The following is a 16,204-nucleotide window of genomic DNA, read 5'->3' on the forward strand; positions in this document are numbered from 1 at the left end:
ACCTGAATGCATCACCACACCCATGCAGCAAGCTTAGGTGTACTTTATTCCCAGTGGAATACAGTGATTCTGTATCATTTTATTTAAGTTTAGGACATTCAGTCATAATGTTGCCCAACAAGCAAGGGTGGATAAAAACTGAACTGATTCAAGTATGACGTTTGCTTTTAAACTTTACATTGGCATTTCCTAAATGCTTACCTACTTTACCCTTTCGACCACACTCCAAATACAAAAGCTTAAAGCCCCACTTAAAAACTTTGTCTTGGTTCATTTTGGTGGTGCCAGTGGACTAAAGCGGTAGTGTTTTGCCTGAAGGAAGACCACATTTCCCATGCTGACTAGCGCATATAGCGCCAGACATGTCTGCTGTAATATTGGCATAGATTACGAATATTACATCTCTAATGGCTATGCTGATGTTAAATAGCAGACACTATCAAGAAATGATTTTGGATTGGGCTACAAACATGACGCTACTACCAAGAATGTATGTGGGTGGATGCAGGTCCGAAGCAAAGAAAGACTGCTCTGAGATTGTTTCCGAATAAAGTAGTGTAGAACTGCAAACTATTAGCAGGTGGATATTTATTGCTACCACGCACATTTTCGATAGCTAACCTTAGCATTATCATTTTGATTTGAGCAACGAAAGTCACTTGCTAGTTTAGCAGGAACAGAGCCAAGGCAGCATCGGCCGGAAATCTCTCATTTTGAGCTTACGCCAGGGAGTGAAATCCGGGGCAATGTTCATCCCTGGTTGTCCTTTTTACTTCCGTCTTTTTAACAAATGAGGAAAGGGGGAGTGACGTATGCCGTAAAGCAAGTCTGCACATATGTAGTTTTTTGTTTGGCAGGGTTCCTGCCACCCTCCTCAAAATTGCTAAATGCCAGTGAAAGCGATACAGACGGCCTCAGGCCATGACAGAGATGTAATTCAACTAGTTGTAAATCGATGTATCATCCCAAAAGTTGTGAAAATATTTTATGAAGGTTGAAAAGTTACTTAGTGCTGCTTTATTGAACCAAGTAGAGACAACATTGAATAACGGCTGCTTAAGTTAGTTTATTTCAAATATGCATGCATACAACATGATCCATCACAATTTTCAGTTTCTCTATTCAACATGTTCGAAAAGAAGTAGGAAGAAACAGCTTATTTAATCCTACCACTTTTCCTTTACATAGCTGTTGCTAACACTTTTGTTCACTTCCTGTTCTCAATTTATTCACAATATACTCCATAAGTAATAACATAAAAAAATAAAAAAATATTAATTAGTGAATTAAGAAAGTTGTTTTTTATATGGTGAAATAAATAAGATAATCAATACATTCAGAATGTTTATCATTGTTCTTCTTTTTACTTTGTAAACACTAAGTTTGAAGAGTTTCTTGGATTGGATCATATTAGTACATTGTTTGATTTCTTTACTTAATCCACTACATAGTTTAATTCCACATACTGATATGCTAAAGGTCCTAAGTGTCGTACGTGCATACAAATGTTTGAAATTACATTACAATAAAGGCATAATTTCCGCAAACCAAGTCTGTTTGATGCATACTCTTCAAAATTAGCCCTTAAACTGTATATTATGCCGTAACATCCACATACAAGCACAGATGTGGCTTTTATATTGTTGGTGAGAAATCTTTATTCAATCAACAGTTGTTCGCAGTGTGTTTTATAAAGTACACAATAAAATGTTGTTTCTTATTTTGTTTTGTTTGTTTGTGACAATTGCTATCAGGTTAAAAGGTCAAGTCACAAACACAAAAGACTCACAACCTTTTTTTTTTTGCAATTTTTAATCCAATTCTATGCAATGTTATTTGACATTTAGTAGATGCAAAGATAATTTTATTGAACAACAAACCACATTGACTACTTATAATACATTTGAAATGTTGGCAAATGAATGCAAAAGAAAACATAATGATACATGTTTTCTCTTTACTGTTGCAGCAAGTGACAAGATGCTTTGGCAAGATACACCCAGCAGGTGAGTTTATTTAATTAATGATATTTCCCAGACAGCCCTCCCTGCAAAAAGCTTTTTCATATACAGTAAGGTGGTCTAACGCTTGTACAAACCACAGTTTATCCGCACAGGGGTTATAGTCAGAATAAATCAACGAGCTGGTTAAATTTTTCCTGCACCATTAACACCAGTACGACACAAGCATATTGTACTCATGTGTTGTTGTGTTTGTTTCATATTAACATTCCTGGGGTTTGCCAAAAGCCACACTATCATTATGTGGGGAGGGGCTTATGAAAGATTGTGGCCACCAGGGCTGAAGTGGAGAGTGTGAGAGGTTTGCGACATACACCCTGATTTATTCTTGATGCGTGTTGTATTTGTTTGACTGTGAGTGGCATGATTGCTAAAAAATACACTATTGTATCTGACTTGTTACTAGAATAGTCTAAACCAAATGTTCCCAACTCTTGTTTCCGAGCATGTGACATATTGGGCAGATTAAGCCTGCCCTGTTGTCATACTGTAGTGTAACAGATGATAGCGACACAGCACGCCACACTTATAACAACTCTGCCCTGAAATGTGGCATCAAATGTAGTTTAACAAACTCGAAGAAGAAGAACCATAGCAAAGATTTTAGAAAAAATATGGAAACGACATAAACATGTACTCTGCGAGCTACAGTTGACTATGTTCTAAATAAAGTAGCTGCAATCCTTTTTTAGCTTTTTGAATGGCTACTTTCCAGCGTCCGCTTTCCCCACAGACATTAAGAGTTTACGATTGTCGGCCCTGGCCCATTTTAGAGCCAATTATCGAGATAGGGGAAAATCAGGACAAAAACAGCCAATTGTCTGTATGTTTGTACTTTGCTGCTGCACTACCTTCTAAATCGGTGGGGATTTGTGGTCGCTAATTCATACTCAGGGCTGGACTGAGCGTGAGATCACTGTTGCGACAGCATGCATGTAGTTCTACTTCGGTCCCAAGCCCGGGACCCATATGAAGGGGGATAAAGAGGGTTGGTCGCAAGGCTAAAGACCCCGCATAATGTTTCAAACACATTTCATTAAAGCAAATTAATTGTCCACTCATGGGGTAAAACTTTAAAATGATCTGCCCAGGGTACACTTATTAATGATGAAAAATTATATCTATCTGCAAATATCATGATTAATTTTGAGTTAACTATGAACAATGTGATTAAATATTTTGTTTGACAGCCTTAACTTTGAATAATTTGGCAGTGCTGCATATATTTTCTTTAAAAAAGGCAAACAAAAATTGTGTGTATAAATTTAAAACTAATCTGTTATTAGTAATTAGTATTGACATTTATTTTTTCTCATTTTGCCTTGTTTTCAATCATTGCTGCTTATTGTACATTGATAAACGGGCAATACCCATATCCGCAGCAGGTCTCCAAGGTGAATGGTCTCTGGCACGTTAGAACAAGGGGGTTAAGGGAAGTCGGCAAGTCAGATCTTTAACTTTGGGACAAGGATTGGCTCTAAGGGCTGGGTCAGTGCGAAACGGGGCTGGACGCGCTCTGTGGCTGGAAGAGCTGCCGCCCCGCCACGGTGCCACACGTTCTCTTCCTTGAAAGAGTACCGCTGTCCTCTTAATGTTTGCACATTGCATATTGTGTAGATCGCTGTCTGCGGGTATATCTTGGATATATGAAAGTACGTCCACATCACAGACATGCTGCCTCGGCTCCAGACAATCATGTGCGTCTTGCTTACGTCATCACAACATTCCTAATCGGCAGTGCTGTTTCAATGATCAAAGTCTTTTTTTTTTTTCGGTTGTCAAATTTTTGGTACATCACACGTCAATAATGGGTAAATAATAGGCTCTATATGTATCCATTCATACAATGTCACATAAAAGACCCTCATTTTTAAGGTGTGGCGGTTTTTACTGTTTTGGGGAAATCCTGCTATTAATAAGGATACATAACAGTATAATTTACTTTAATTTCCTTCCTAAAAGTATCTTTATCGTCGACGGTAGTAACATTTAGGAGACGAAGACAAAAAGGTAAGGATCGTAACAGTCATCGTTGTGTACAAGTTAGTTAAACACCTATTTCTTTACAATTAGCCTTCAGGAGATCGGATTCTTGCTGACCTGTGTCTTTGGCGGCAAGAATGTGTGCCAGTCGGAGGTTTATTGGTGTTCACATCAGGCTGACCTCAGGGTGTAAAAAGGCTGTTTCTCCATCGTTACTTCACCAGCTCAGGTTACACACAACCTCCACCATCCATCCACCCAGGATGAGGGCGACCGCCGCTGCTTTCTGCCGCTCGGGGCTCACTGAATTTCATTAAATCCCTTCAACACCTCACAGCATTTGGCTTCCATTATGGGATGCTAACGTGTGGGCAAATGAAAGTACAAATGGGCTCAAGACGCTCATCACTTGTGTGATTCACATGTTGTAAAAGTTATTTTTGGAAGTTTTCATTTTGGGGGGACGATCTCCCTATTGTGACCTAAATTAACGCAAAACTATTGGATGTAGGGATGGGTACCAAATTCAGTAATTTTATATGTATCGACTGAAGTACGTCGATAAACCGGGAACCGATTGATGTAAAATCAATCGGTACAATATTTCGATATCTTGTGACGTCACGTTCAGTTGCAGACTCTGCATCGGCTCTTTCACTTGGCAGGCAAATGGCAGTATTTGTAAAGTTACAATTGTCCATGCCAAAAAATGATACATGCCTGATTGAAAGCACTCATAAGAAAGGCTCCGCTTTTCAAAATGTGCAGTCTTAATGCTAATTTACATTAAATATGTCTAATATATTAAATACATATACCTGTATACAATATATATTAGGTACTGATTTGCATTACTAATTTCACCACGTCCAAAACAAACTAAGGTGCATGTTGCAATCAAACAGTAGGTGTGTAATAAATACAATACTTACAGTATAAACACTTTGTAGGGCTCAACAAAAGACAAGACTGACACATTATACTTAATTGCAAAGACTACTTCCTGACTACAGCAGCACACCAAGGACACATTTAAATGAATGCATACTTGCAAATGAGACTCAGAAGTGTAAAACAATATATAACAATTGGACAGCACAGCTATTATCAGCTTAGTGTTAATGCTAAGAACAATTCAGTAGTATTATTAAACAAATTAACATTTGCACCCAAATGAACACACTCAAAAGTACAGAAAATTGATTCCGTAAACTACCTGTATTGACTACCAGATACCAGCTGTAAATGTAAACGGTACCATCCCTAATTCATAAGTACAACAGGAGCAAGTAGAACACACTTAAAATTATATTGGGTAAAACAAGTATAAAGGTGAGACTATTTGGGTGTTATTTTTAGTCTCGAGGGCTCTAATCATCTTTAAAAATAACATATTTTTAAGGCCGTGAACCGATTTTTATGCTCTATGAAAATATCTGATTTATTAATAACAAAAATATAACTGTGAAAATAGGTAAACCGTGGTCAAGCCTGGATCCAATTAGTCACAATAAACGAGGAATGACTGACTGTACAACCCCGTGAGTTGCCTTTAGTGATTTGACAAGTTACAAGCTATGACAGTTTGACACTGGAACAGAATATTTATTTTTGTCATTATGTGTTTAATAAACGGCGACAATTTGTATGTTCATAATTGTCATAAAAAATGTTTGCAGTTATTATTAACATATAAAAGCAAGACACGCCCGAGTGTTAATCTCACATAAGTGCTGATACATTTTTCTTTAATTCTCTAGTTAAAGGCCTACTGAAACCCACTACCACCGACCACGCAGTCTGATAGTTTATATATCAATGATGAAATCTTAACATTATAACACATGCCAATACGGCCGGGTTAACTTATAAAGTGACATTTTAAATTTGCCGCTAAACTTCCGGTTCGAAACGCCTCTGAGGATGCCGTATGCGCGTGACGTAACCCGGGGAACACGGATATGCCTTCCACATTGAAGCCAATACGAAAAAGCTTTGTTTTCATTTCATAATTCCACAGTATTCTGGACATCTGTGTTTGTGAATCTGTTGCAATCATGTTCATTGCATTATGGAGAAGGAAGCTGAGCAAGCAAAGAAGAAAGTTGTCGGTGCGAAATGGACGTATTTTTCGAACGTAGTCAGCAACAACAGTACACAGCCGGCGCTTCTTTGTTTACATTCCCGGAAGATGCAGTCAAGATGGAAGAACTCGGATAACAGAGACTCTAACCAGGAGGACTTTTGACTTCGATACACAGACGCCTGTAGAGAACTGGGACAACACAGACTCTTACCAGGATTACTTTGATTTGGATGACAAAGACGCAGACGTGCTACTGTGAGTATGCAGCTTTGGCTTCTAAACATTTGATCGCTTGACCGTATGTGCGCAACTTTTTTTTGCGTATGTACGTAACTTTTTAAAAATATATAAGCTTTATGAACCTTGGGTTAGGTGAACGGTCTTTTGGGCTGAGTGATTGTGTGTGTTGATCAGGTGTTTGAATTGTATTGGCGTGTTCTATGGAGCTAGGAGCTAGCATAGGAGCTAGGAGCTAGCATAACAAACACGCAGGTGTTTTTATGCAGGATTAATTTGTGGCATATTAAATATAAGCCTGGTTGTGTTGTGGCTAATAGAGTATATATATGTCTTGTGTTTATTTACTGTTGTAGTCATTCCCAGCTGAATATCAGGTACCGTGAGTATGCAGCCTTGGCTGCTAAACATTTGATAGCTTGACCGTATGTGCGCGTCACGTACGTAACTTTTTAAAAATATATAAGCTTTATGAACCTTGGGTTAGGTGAACGGTCTTTTGGGCTGAGTGATTGTGTGTGTTGATCAGGTGTTTGAATTGTATTGGCGTGTTCTATGGAGCTAGGAGCTAGCAGAGGAGCTAGGAGCTAGCGTAACAAACACGCAGGTGTTTTTATGCAGGATTAATTTGTGGCATATTAAATATAAGCCTGGTTGTGTTGTGGCTAATAGAGTATATATATGTCTTGTGTTTATTTACTGTTGTAGTCATTCCCAGCTGAATATCAGGTACCGTGAGTATGCAGCCTTGGCTGCTAAACATTTGACAGCTTGACCGTATGTGCGCGTCACGTACGTAACTTTTTAAAAATATATAAGCTTTATGAACCTTGGGTTAGGTGAACGGTCTTTTGGGCTGAGTGATTGTGTGTGTTGATCAGGTGTTTGAATTGTATTGGCGTGTTCTATGGAGCTAGGAGCTAGCAGAGGAGCTAGGAGCTAGCATAACAAACACGCAGGTGTTTTTATGCAGGATTAATTTGTGGCATATTAAATATAAGCCTGGTTGTGTTGTGGCTAATAGAGTATATATATGTCTTGTGTTTATTTACTGTTGTAGTCATTCCCAGCTGAATATCAGGTCACCCCCGGCTCTCACAGCATCTTCCCTATCTGAATAGCTTCAACTCCCCACTAGTCCTTCACTTGCACTTTACTCATCCACAAATCTTTCATCCTCGCTCAAATTAATGGGGAAATTGTCGCTTTCTCGGTCCGAATCTCTCTCACTTCATGCGGCCATCATTGTAAACAATAGGGAACTTTGCGTATATGTTCAACTGACTACGTCACGCTACTTCCGGTAGGGGCAAGCCTTTTTTTTATCAGATACCAAAAGTTGCAATCTTTATCGTCGTTGTTCTATACTAAATCCTTTCAGCAAAAATATGGCAATATCGCGAAATGATCAAGTATGACACATAGAATAGATCTGCTATCCCCGTTTAAATAAAAAAAATTCATTTCAGGAGGCCTTTAATGTCCCTTATTGATGCTGCCCAGTAAGAATGTCGCCAAAAGAACAAAACTACCATGTTAATGCTTTGATGGACTTTAAACTAGATTATGTTTAGCACACACCTGCATCACAGCTGGGTGGTACTGGCTTCGAATCATGAGTGTGTGCGGAGTTTGCACGTGTTCCTTTGGCGAGTGTGGGTTTACTCGTCTGGCGTTCTCCCAGAAAACATGCTGATAGGCGTATTTCATGGATACTTGAACTTGCCTCTGGGATAGGCTCCAGCTCACTTGTCAGTACAGCAAATAAATGGATGGATGCAGGATTGTGTAACAAAGTGTGGCTGGAAACTGCAAAGAACACCACCACCCCTTTCCTACTTCCCTCCCTCCCTTCTCATCATTTCATTTCTCCTCCCAGAACCTTCTTTCATTAAAACTCACTACAGGGTTATGAATGAGTTCGTCTGGCCTTGAAAAGCCCAGTTGGTTCCGATTACAGCACTCTCCAGAGTGCACATGCGTGTCTGCGGGTGTCGGGCAAGTGAGCTTGAGACAACCAGAGAGAGCTCAGCCATCAGACAGTGAGGAGTAACAGGTTCTGGTTGATCCCTGGCAGGTAGCTGTGATTACACCCAGAGTTCAGGTGCTGCCAGAGCATATTGGATGTTTGGTGGGGGGTTAGCTATAGGTGAACACTCATGTTGAAACCTTATAAGTTGTCTATATCATCCTCATCTTGTTCCTTGTTCTCCCTTCCTCCTTACACTCCATCCTCCTCTTCTTCCTATCAGTCTGTTTTTTACTGCCTTCCTGTTCTTTTTCTTTCACCTGTCTGCCTGTTGCTATTTATACCAATAAATAAGAAAAACTGGTGTCATGTCTTTCCTGGACGTCAGCCAAACATGAGGATGGGATGTTGAGGCGGGCTGCAAGCCAAACATTTTTTTTCATGAACGAATATAAATCTGGGGAGGGGAAGACGTACGGCCTTAAGTCATGTAGCCCCTTTTCTCTCACGCTGAGCTTTTGTATTAGAGGTATGGCTGCTGGATACTAATCTCATGCAAAATATGGTACCCCATAAAGAGGATGCCATTAATTAAAGGCCTACTGAAACCCACTACTACCGACCACGCAGTCTGATAGTTTATATATCAATGATGAAATCTTAACATTGCAACACATGCCAATACGGCCGGGTTAACTTATAAAGTGACATTTAAAACTTCCCGGGAAATATCCGGCTGAAACGTCGCGGTATGATGACGTATGCGCGTGACGAAGTCAGAGTAACGGAAGTTATGGTACCCGTAGAATCCTATACAAAAAGCTCTGTTTTCATTTCATAATTCCACAGTATTCTGGACATATTTTGCAATTTGTTTAATGAACAATGAAGGCCGCAAAGAAGACAGTTGTAGGTGGGATCGGTGTATTAGCAGCGGACTACAGCAACACAACCAGGAGGACTTTGTTGGAGCGTTAGCCGCGCTAGCCGCCGACCTCGCCTTGACTTCCTACGTCTCCGGGCCGCCAAACGCATCGGGTGAAGTCCTTCGTCCTTCCGCCGATCGCTGGAACGCAGGTGAGCACGGGTGTTGATGAGTAGATGAGGGCTGGCTGGCGTAGGTGGAGAGCTAATGTTTTTAGCATAGCTCTGTGAGGTCCCGTTGCTAAGTTGCTAAGTTAGCTTCAATGGCGTCATTAGCACAGCATTGTTAACCTTCGCCAGCCTGGAAAGCATTAACCGTGTATTTACATGTCCACGGTTTAATAGTATTGTTGATTTTCTATCTATCCTTCCAGTCAGGGGTTTATTTTTTTGTTTCTATATGCAGTTAAAGCACGATGCTATCACGTTAGCTCGTAGCTAAAGCATTTCGCCGATGTATTGTCGTGGAGATAAAAGGCACTGAATGTCCATTTCGCGTTCTCGACTCTCATTTTCAAGAGGATATAGTATCCGAGGTGGTTTAAAATACAAATCCGTGATCCACAATAAAAAAAGGAGAGTGTGGAATCCAATGAGCCAGCTTGTACCTAAGTTACGGTCAGAGCGAAAAAAGATACGTCCATCACTGCCTCTCAAGTCATTCACTGTAACGTTCCTCATCTACGAATCTTTCATCCTCGCTCAAATTAATGGGGTAATCATCACTTTCTCGGTCCGAATCTCTCTCGCTCCATTGTAAACAATGGGGAATTGTGAGGAATACTAGCTCCTGTGACGTCACGCTACTTCCGGTACAGGCAAGGCTTTTTTTTATCAGCGAGCAAAAGTTGCGAACTTTATCGTCGATTTTCTCTACTAAATCCTTTCAGCAAAAAAATGGCAATATCGCGAAATGATCAAGTATGACACATAGAATGGATCTGCTATTCCCGTTTAAATAAAAAAAAATCATTTCAGTAAGCCTTTAAGAGAATTGCAGCAATAATGCACGCTTGCCCACAGTGACAACATGAAACTAGAAAAAGATATTGAAAAAAACTAACAAAATAAACACTAAGTCATTTGTCTATAGGTTGTGTGCACCGGACGTCACATCCGGCTCATTAAATATGCGAGGCTCGAAGTGGTGGTCAAGTGAGCGCCTGTTAAGGCTTTCTTGATGGCATTTTGCCTTTTGTCGTTGTTTTAGGCTGTTGGAACAGTTCAAATCACAGTAAGGATAACCGTTTCCTCAGAGTTCCTCGAGAGTTAAATAAGAAGAGTAAAAGAGTGCAAGATTTTACAAAACGACAAGAAACACAGAAGTTTGCAGTGATCACAACGTTAAAGGTTTGTTTGATGTACTGTTAACGTTTAGTATTTCCCATTTAAGTATTATCTTGATATTATTTATATTTTATCTAGTTTCGAAGTTCTTAAAATGTATTTTTTTTACAAGTGTTTCCTAAACTACCAATTTGGCGAGACTAAGTAAAAGAAAGGAAATGTAAGCAAAACTTAGAGTTAAGCTTTTTCCAAAGGCAGTAATCATAAATTAAGTTTTCAGTAGATACACAACCTTGAGATCTATAGTTATATTTTGATGAAGATGGGGAAAACCACGCATACTCGTAACGACGTGTGCAACAGCAACAAGGCAACATGGCCGAAACCATGCAGTTACATTGAGCTGTGATCACGTCTCCGTCTTCTCTCACAACTAGCCAGGTCTTCAGAGGTGTCTTCAATTATCTTTATGATTAAAAGAAAATGGGAAAATGAAAAACAGTGAATTAAGACACTGTTGTTTATAAGGACGCAATACGCAAAGTTAAATCATGAAATGCAACCTTACCCGAGAAAAAAACATGCACAATTTATTCAGGAGTCTTGATACCAATTTAGGTGACCTAGAAGAAGTGAAGTGAATTATATTTATATAGCGCTTTTCTCAAGTGACTCAAAGCGCTTTACATAGTGAAACCCAATATCTAAGTTACATTTTTAAACCAGTGTGGGTGGCACTGGGAGCAGGTGGGTAAAGTGTCTTGCGCAAGGACACAACGGCAGTGACTAGGATGGCGGAAGCGGGGATCGAACCCGCAACCCTGAAGTTGCTGGCACGGCCGCTCTACCAACCGAGCTATACCGCCCCAAGAAGTTGTAGACCTCCATGCTTTTCCAAGTTTTCATCTGTTTTTCCGTGAAGAATGACGTCTGTATCACCAGATAGTTCGACACGTCTGAAAACGCGACTGACTGATAATCCTTGAGAACACTCGACAAATGGGGATCGACTCCATTGCATAGTTAGATTTTTTTGCTGGGATCTGCTTTTTGCAGGAAGATCTAGGCCACTTGTGTACTCAGTTCACACACAGTAGCAATGTTGGTTTAGTTGATTGCCACTTGGTTTACAGTAAGTGAATGTGTCAGAAAAAGTAATGTGACTAAACACAGGCAATTGTACATAGCAATGTAGGGATTGTTTATAGTGTCACTGAAAGGTTTGGTAATATGTGAATGTTAACTAAATTGTGGGGTAAACATGCCTCAAGAATCTCATCACCCTCCTAATAATTTTATCACCCAATTGGACTGTCTTATTTTGCAAAATGTTTTATAAAGAATGCAACGATTGTAGCAGGCAGGTAGATAGGCTCCGGCGCCCCCCGCGACCCCGAAGGGAATAAGCGGTAGAAAATGGATGGATGGATGGGCAACATATCACATTAGACTTCTGCAAATTGTGTGATGCCTCAAAGGTACTGTTACGAAGTGACGTCTCCAGGGCTGAAACAAGTAGTCAAGTCAAGTCAACTTTATTTATATAGCACGTTTTCAACAGGTACTCACTGGAGTTCAATTTGACTTCGCAATAACTGTGTTTTACTTTTTATTTAGCTTTTTTTGACACTTATTCCAAACAAAAAGCTTTAACAACAACAAAAAAACGTAAGAAAGGGAGGTAAAATGAAGCCGCGTCCAAAATGCAAAGGCAAGGCAAGTTGATTTACAGAGTACAATTTGTACACAAGGCAAGTTTAAAGTGCTTTACAAAAAAATACAAGAAGGCAAAAATAAACATTTATTAATCATAATTCAAGTTAAATGATAAAATATCATCATCATAAAATCAATCATAATTTGAAATAAAATCAAAGAGTATGGATACTTTCAGCTGTCATATGCAAAATTTAATAAAAGTGTTTTCAGACTGGATTTGAACATTGCCAACATTGAGGCCTGTCTCACATCTTCTGGGAGATGATTCCAGAGCATAAAACTGAAACAAAACCTCACCATATTTAGTCCTGACTCTCGGCACCAGCAGGAGACCACTCCCTGATGTCCTCAGAGGCCCATATGGTTCATATGGTTCTAACATGTCAGAGATGTACTTTGGCATAAGACCATGAAAATACTTGTACAGACCTGTTTTAAAGTCTATTCTCCGAGCAACAGGAAGCCAGTGCAGTGACCTAAGCGCTGGCCTAAAATCAATCAATCAATCAATCAATGTTTATTTATATAGCCCTAAATCACAAGTGTCTCAAAGGGCTGTACAAGCCACAACGACATCCTCGGTACAGAGCCCACATACGGGCAAGGAAAAACTCACCCCAGTGGGACGTCGGTGAATGACTATGAGAAACCTTGGAGAGGACCGCATATGTGGGTAACCCCCCCCCCCCCCCCCCCCCTCTAGGGGAGACCGAAAGCAATGGATGTCGAGTGGGTCTGACATAACATTGTGAAAGTCCAGTCCACAGTGGATCCAACACATCAGCGAGAGTCCAGTCCACAGCGGGGCCAGCAGGAAACCATCCCGAGCGGAGACGGGTCAGCAGCGCAGAGATGTCCCCAACCGATGCACAGGCTAGTGGTCCACCCGGGGTCCCGACTCTGGACCCCGGCCCGGGTAAATGATATTTACTGGTTCTAGTCAGGGCTCGAGCAGCAGCATTTTGGATGTACTGCAGCTGCTTTACAGCTTGTTTAGAGAGCCCAGGGAGAAGGCCATTACAGTACTCTAATTAGTCTTTCTAAATGTGATTTAGATGTTAGTCCTCTGATTTTGGCAATGTTTTTCAGGTGGTAAAAAGCTACTGATGTTATTGACTTAATATAGCTGTTTCTACCCTGATTATTAGGTTTCAGGGAGAGGACCAATAATAGTTTCTCTTTGTGAACCAATGATAATCTTGGATGATGCCATGCTGAGCCATTAACCATGAGTGTTAGCCACCTGGTTTGCTGTTTTTTTGCTATTTTTTGTCATTCATCAAATCAAGTGTTTTATTGAACTTATTTCTGTACTTGTATGACGGTTACAATTTTGCTTAGAATAGAATAGAAACAGTTTGTTCCCCATAAGAGATAATTTAAATTGAATTATTTTGTTCCAGAGTCAGACTGTATTGGCCCTTAGAGGCCCTGCCGTATTTTGTTGTTATTTGTATGTCAGATGGTTTAAATTGTGTGCCCCTTACACCCCACCCCCACCCCACCATTACTTCGGCTCACGCCTCCCACCCTGTATTCCCAGGCCCCAGTAAATCGCCTCACTTACGTTGAGGTTTACATTCTCATGCCCTCCCAGCCGCCAGACGGCCACCGACACCCCCCTATGCACAAACAATTTCTCCCCTCCACCCCACTGCCTTCCCTTCTCTCTTTCTCCCATCAGTAACACCCTCACTCACGAGAGCTACGTATAGCACCCCCTGGATCGCCCCCACCCGCCCCATGACCATGCAACACATGTGCTTCCAATTACTTTAAGCGGACCACCTTCTCCCTCTTGTATTCACACACCCCCACTTTAGTTCACATACATGTGTGTACAAAACGACTATTACAGTATCCAGTGCGTGCTTGACTACCCCGTCATTAATTTGCAGAGGCTGCATGGTAATGGTAAAGAACAGCACATGTTAACATTATCAGAGTTCACCATGTCCAAAAAGGAGTAGAATGAAGCAGATCTCATTTAATCTGTTCTCCATGTCTCAGCAGTTGCTGATAATGTGTTTACTTCCCATGTTTAAATGTTACCAGTACTTAGAGAAACAACAAATGTGTAACAATAGATAGACAGCTTAGGCCAGGGGTATCTAAAGTGTGACTCAGGGACCTTTGAGATGCCCATCTTTTTCTTATTGGCCTGTGGTAGGGTTGTATGGTATACCGGTATTAATAATGTAACGTGATACTAACTGTTTAAAATCGGTACTATACTGCCTTTGAAAAGTACCGGTACCGTTCTTTAATCTGCGGCGGTGACTACACAGCCGAGGCGCATGATGTTGAGTGTGTCAAAACGCACACATAAAGTGCATAGAAGCAATAACATCTCGGAGAGGAAGAATGGCAAAAAAACGACAATTCTACTGGTAATACAAAGGGTGCGTGAAGCGCAATATGGAGGTATTTGGGCTTCAAAACCAACAGTAAAGGTGACGCTTTAAACAAGTAAGCGCCGCGCTTCAAGTGTTGCTTTAAAACACGCCTAGCCAAACAAGGTGATTAGTATTACTACCTTTGCTTCAAACTTAGGTAAACATTTAAATAATGAACATTCAGATCTGCACAAGGAGTTATAAATAGTGACAGGTAATAATGTACTTGTTACACCTGTCCTGCTGTTTGGCTCCGGTGCAGACTGTCGTTAAGGAGCACAGAATAAACGTTCCCTTCAGGTTCAATGTTTTCTTCGGGGGTAACCCTTCACTTTACAATGGGTCTGCGAAGCTCTGCTTTCCGGTCAAAATTCAAGGCCGCCGATTCGTGACAATTGCTTTATTATTAGTGTCTGCAGGACACAACCGGACCCGTTCATCTTTTGACTGCGCAGTGCATACGCTACCTCTCCCTCTCTGTACTCGCCCACTCACTCACTGACGTCACTCAGACAACACGTTTTTCATTCTCGCAAACACACATACGCTACTCTCTTAAGTAAACCAGCTCCCCTGTTGTGCACATGTAGATACATAACATGTAGATACATAACATGTAGATACGTAGACGCGCACACAGGTGCTTGGGTTGATGCCAAATATTAGCAAAGTTAAGACCGCTTATCTAATGTCACCTAGTGCAAGTAAAATGATTGAATTTGGTAAGAAATTGCTACAATTTGGGTTTTGTATTTAACAAATGTGTGTTTTACCTGCTACATGGCTTATCTGTGTACATTTATCCATAGTTGTTTTTGTTTTTTTTCTTAAAGCACTGACCAGAATTGACAACCATAAATCATAAATAATTTAATATTATGTTAATAAAGAGTTTTTATTATACTGTAATCTAATTCTTGATTATGGAAAACTGTAAATTGTTCTTTGAGTGCAACAAGAAAAACACAATGTGTTTAATGCCCTTTAAATTATATTTTAACCTTCTAAAATTGTTCTTGGAGTACAATAGGAAACATATGGTTATTGTATTGTAAGATTTTCTGTTAAAATAAAGCCAACATTTACATTTTTTCGTAGTTCCCTGTATTTGGAAAAGTGTCAAAGTATCGATTTACATTTTGGTACCGGTACCAAATTATTGGTATCGGGACAACACTAGCCTGTGGCATGTTTCTAAATCATGTTTAAAAGTTTAAATTTGACAAGAAAAACTTGAAATGTTTAAAGTTACAATATACTACTATATATTATTAAAGGTTACAATATATTACACTAAAAATAACAAAAATAAATAAAAGAAGAAAAAAACTAATCTTTAATTTTACATTTGTAAATAAATTAGGGCTGTCAAACGATTAAAATATTGAATAATCACATTGCTTATCGTTAACTCAAAATTAATTACGATTAATTGCCGATATATTTAATTTTTCATTATTAATAAGTGTAGTCTAGACAGATAATTTTCAAGTTTTAACACCATGAACGGACAATTAACTTGCTTTAAATAAATGTGTTTTAAACATTATGCTTTTTTAAACAGCTCAACACAAAAAAGACA

At 39.8% G+C, this 16,204-nt stretch overlaps 1 long non-coding RNA gene across 1 annotated transcript in view; it reads left to right on the forward strand.

The window, feature by feature from the left end:
* The window catches only part of LOC133658447 (uncharacterized), a 144,816-nt gene that overhangs the window by 28,805 nt on the left and 99,807 nt on the right, over positions 1 to 16,204 (forward strand). Inside the window, exon 4 of the long non-coding RNA XR_009827465.1 lies at positions 1,970 to 2,006. This is a non-coding gene — a long non-coding RNA (uncharacterized LOC133658447). The remainder of the gene's footprint in view (positions 1 to 1,969; positions 2,007 to 16,204) is intronic.

Source organism: Entelurus aequoreus, linkage group LG10 (assembly GCF_033978785.1).
Source record: "Entelurus aequoreus isolate RoL-2023_Sb linkage group LG10, RoL_Eaeq_v1.1, whole genome shotgun sequence".
Lineage (NCBI taxonomy): Eukaryota > Metazoa > Chordata > Actinopteri > Syngnathiformes > Syngnathidae > Entelurus > Entelurus aequoreus.